This window comes from Vigna unguiculata, chromosome 1 (assembly GCF_037176805.1).
Source record: "Vigna unguiculata cultivar grain cowpea cultivar isolate G323 ecotype 2 chromosome 1, ASM3717680v1, whole genome shotgun sequence".
NCBI classification, from domain to species: Eukaryota; Viridiplantae; Streptophyta; class Magnoliopsida; order Fabales; family Fabaceae; genus Vigna; species Vigna unguiculata.
In genome coordinates, this window is record NC_140792.1 from 31,941,268 (window position 1) to 31,946,496 (window position 5,229).

A 5,229-nucleotide genomic window follows, 5' to 3' on the forward strand; every position below is an offset into this window, starting at 1 on the left:
AGAAATATCTATCAATAATAAATATTATAAATTATTGACAATATTACTGACTTATCCATTATCGAACAATATTTCTATCAACAATGAAAAACATAATTTTTTAATGGATACATTTTATCCACATACCTATTATCAATAAATATTTCGTAAGATTTTAAAATTCGTTGATAATATCTTTTATCTACTTGCAGCTTTTTTGACGATAAAATTCTTTCAATAATTTATTATTTTCCTCGTGAAAAACTGAATAAGAAATTCAATAATTTACTTTTTTTCCTCTAGTAAAATACTGAATAAGAAAAAGTAATTTCAACTTCTTTTTTCACTTTTCCCTCCCTTCCCTTTTATCTAACAACTTGACCACCCTATCAAATAAAGAACATGTCAAAATTTATAAAGTGGTTAAGTTTTTACATATCAACCAATGTGAAAACTCTTACATATAACATTTACAATGTATGTTCTACACTTACATAAGTTGTTGATCAAAATTTATTACAAAATGTCTTCTATTTTTTTTTTCAATAAAAATGGTGTAATTAATTATCATAAACCTCATCTATATAATTTTGTATCCAACAAACAAGTACCAAAATATAGAAAAAATAAATGTTAAAAAAATTATAGAAAATGACGTTTTCCTTAAGTTTTAAGTTCCCAATCCACTTATTGCATGGAAAATAAATTCGATCTAAATTGTTCTTAGAGTTTTCTATCAAAAGTTATAATATATATTCAAAATATCTATTAAAACTTTCAACTAGACAATATATACAACACAAAACTATAAATTGAGTTACCTGAAAAAAAAAAAAGTGAATCACACGAAGTTACACTTGATGAACGTAGTGGCAATAGAAGAGTATGGTGGTAGAGGGGATTTAACAATTTTTTTTAAAAATTTTGACAAACTATCTATTTAGATAAAAAAAAGTACTACTTTATTATTTTATTTTGATTAAAAAATTTATTTATTTTAATTTTTTATGAAAACTTTGTCAAATTTATATGAAAAAAAAATTATCAAAATATTCTTTTCCTTTTCGGAGACTCATCGGTGAAGTGAGGATGGAAAATTGTGAAAATAGAAAAGAAGTAAAGATGCACACAATGTTGGTGTCAACTAATTCTCTTTATTTTTGTAAACAAGTATTAAATAAAAATACATAAATGAGATGTAGAATAATTATTGAAAAGTGGTCAAGCAGAGAGTTGAGTGTTTATTTTTTGTTTTATATATGTGTTATATATATTTTGGTTGAAGATGAAGAAAGTGTTGCATGAGTTTGATGTTGTGATCTTTGATCCAAAAGAAAAGCGATGTAGCAAGAACATAATCATGTTCACAAAGAAAGTAGCCATTACATGTATTCTGAAATTCACCCCACACCTCTTTAATTCCTGCCCCCACACGCCAAACTCCTCCTCTCTTTTTTTTTTCTTCTTATATTCTCAAAATATGTAATATTACTCAAATTATCAATTATATTTATTATTGTGGTTTAATTAAACTTTAAACTTTACATATTCATTTAAAGAACCATACAAATGTATAATTACTTAAAATATAAACAAGTGAATATAGAGAAAATTGAAAAGTTAACCAAAAGTAAGTGTTTTAAAATAAGTTAAGTTTTAAAAATAAATTAATAAAAATCGTATTTAAGAAGAAAAATTACAATTTATTTTTTTATATCATAGTGTATATGATAATTAGTTTAGGAGGAGTGGATCATGTCTATATATCACGTCTGCACTTAAGTAATAGACAGCAATTAATTTATGGTGAACTGTGATAATCTTAAGAGTACTTATTATGTTATTGACTAATCTATACATTATATACAAAAGTTTTTATTCCTCCCTTTTGACTAAATTATTATATATGTTTTCCATCATTTTTTTTTTATTTTCTTCTTGCTTGAATAAAGTAAAATAACATTCCCCATATTCCACATAATCAATTATTTGAGTTACATAAGTACACATTGTGATATGAAGTATACAATAATCAATATTGTTTAAACTTTAATCAAGCCTTTGACTTAGTTTGATTGTTGCAGTAATTCCTTGATTTATTCAGAGCATGAAGTTAAAGTTTAAATATGCCATCTTTCTACTTTCTCTCTCCCCGAGGCTATTGTGGACCCATTCACCACCTTTTCCTCCAAAAATATTCATTTTCAGGAACAACAAGAACTCAATCAAATTAAGACAAAATAAATTATATAAAAATAAAAAACAATTTTTCATACTATATAGTCATATATTGATTTTAAAAAAAACATTTTAAATTTTATATTATATGATTTATGATTGATTCGTTATAATGTTTTATATTAATATAAGTGAGACTCAACAGAAACAACATGCGGAATTTGTCTAAAATAAAATTCTCTGTTTAATTACTGCATACATTTTTAAAAGGGACGTGTTTATGATAAATAGTAATCTCATCCAAAAGCTAAATGTGATGATTGCAACTATTAAGAATAATAATTGAAATCTTTCAGAAATTAGCATGCTAAAATAGAATAACTATTTCAGAAACTTTAGGGAAAAAGTGATAACTCAAGGATATTTTCAGCAGGTGGCTTGTCTTCTTCTTTTATGTGTTAGACTAGTCTTTAACCTTTATAGCATGTTAATTACATCTGTAATAATTTTGTATAAAATACGCATTTAGTAAATTAATTATTATTTTATAGTTTTACTAATTTAATTATAAAGGTAAAATGTATAAATAGTTTTCCTTCATTGAATTATATATACAAAATTTCATACTACTTATTATTTATTTTAAGTTTTGTATATCGGTTAATTTGAATGAATATTTAATATTTAAAAATGTAAACGCTAAATTATTAGATGATATTCTATAAAAAAAAGTTATGTAGATTTCCATATACATAATAATTGTTAAGATGACATAACAAATTTCAACTATTAAAATTTACATTTTGTAAAAACTATTAATCAGAATATACACATACATGTAAACACACACGTGTATATATATATATATATATATATATATATATATATATATATATATATATATATATATATATTATCAATAATTTTATATAAATAAAATTTGTATTGGTCCAATAGTTAACTTATAAATTATTATTGTTTCTGTTAAATTTTATTAAAATGTAATAACAATAATAATTACATTATACGTGTTTTAGCATATTTGATTTATACAAACGAAATATTAAATATTTTCAAATAAGCATACTCCTCTTTTTTTTTTTTTTTTTGTAAAAGTCTTGTAAGATGAATATAATATTTGGTAAAAATTAAATTATTAATAATTTTATATATAAAAAGGAATCCTTTTCAAAACAATTATTAAATTATAATTTTATACCATAACAATTATTTTTGTCAAAATTTACTAAAATTAAACCATAACAGCAATATATTAAATAATTCATGTTCTAGTCCATTTTAAAAAGTATACCTTACTTTGATTATAGTTTTATAATTTTAAATATATAATCAATGTGAGTTTTAAAAAAAACAAATATTTAAAAGACATTAAATTATTTAACATTATCATAACTTATAGGTTAATTTATCTATGTATATTTAGTACATTGAAACTTATAAAATTTCTTTGATGAGCATAGAGGGGCATATAATGATGCAAGGTGAATAAGTGTGAAAGAAGTCAAACAAATTATCTTTTCCACCATTGCTGACACACCTTTGTCTGCTCAAATTTCTACCAGGATTAGATTCAATTCAATATCAATTCAATATCACATAATCAAACGTACGAAACTCTAATTCTATGTTTCCAATATCCTTTTCATCTGTTTTTTTTTTTTTTTTCTGATCGATCCCTTTTGTATCAGCAACAAAACAACGCCCCCAAATTGGAAAACCCCAAAACAAAGTGAAATTAAAATCTTTCCTATTGGAATTAAGAGGCTTAAATCATGCCATCGTAAGATTTACGTGTCATTCTTTAATGTGACTCATAAATCACATTCATCACAAAAGTTACTTTTCTATCATTGCAAACACTTACTCTTTCTTTCTTTTTCTTTTTTTGTCTTCAGAAACCTTTTGCTTTTATTTATATCTCATTCAAAATTTTAGTTTCACATTTATTATTACTTCTTCCTATCAAGAAAGAACAATATTAGAGCGATAAATGAAAGAATTTTGATTAACTGAGAGAAGAATAAAATTTTGTCTTAATCCCAATTATCAATAAATAAAATGGCAACAGAAAGAGTATATAATTAATGGAGGCAACATTCGTTGTTTAGTGAAGCTTTCGTTGTTTAGTTACGAGTAAGCTTTCGGAGATGAATAACACCATAAGTCACATAGTATTTAAGTTTATCCTAAATTTTAATTATATCATTTACTATATATTATCCATGCAATAAGTATATATATATATATATATATATATATATATATATATATATATATATATTAAATAGCTAGCCTATCCAGAACTTGATCTTAAAAACATTATTTTCTTTAGAAATAAAACTCGCTTCGCTATAACAAAAAAAGTAGAAAAATTAAGTTAATTTAAATACATTCTAATTTTATGTTTTAGTGCATATGTTGAATTGTTTCTTATAGTATTTTGTTGACTAATTAGTTATATAGATTTGCGTGATAATTAATAACCCTTGATGATATCTATGTCGAAAGCAGGAAATATTGACTAAAAAGTAGTCAAATACCTACAATTAATGCCGCAAAAAATATTGTATATAAACATAAGATTTCTAAGTTTAGCATCATGCTTTATACATATAATTAAGAAAAAAAGTAGAGGAAAGTGGTGTTGAAAATTTAGTTAAATATGGTGGCTATATATCAGCATGTTTGCATTATCATATAGCTGCATTTGGTGAAACGAATTAAATCATTGAATCTGAAAGCTTTTCATCATCAGTGACAGGTAGTAGATTAGTTAATGATTCATTTGGTATAACATGTTTGAATATTCAATTTAAAGTTTTGAGAAAAAAATAAAATTATTCAAGACATAACATGATTAATTAAACACTTCAATTAAGTTAAGTATATGCTTATTATTATCACCTTCTGAAAAAAACAAAAAAGAACATAGTCTTATCTTTTCCTTTCTGGGAATATCTTCTTTCAGGAGTGTAAGTAGGGAAAATGTTAGGATTACACTCTACTCTATAACACCCTCTTTATTAACTTGTTGATTAAAATTCATTAAAA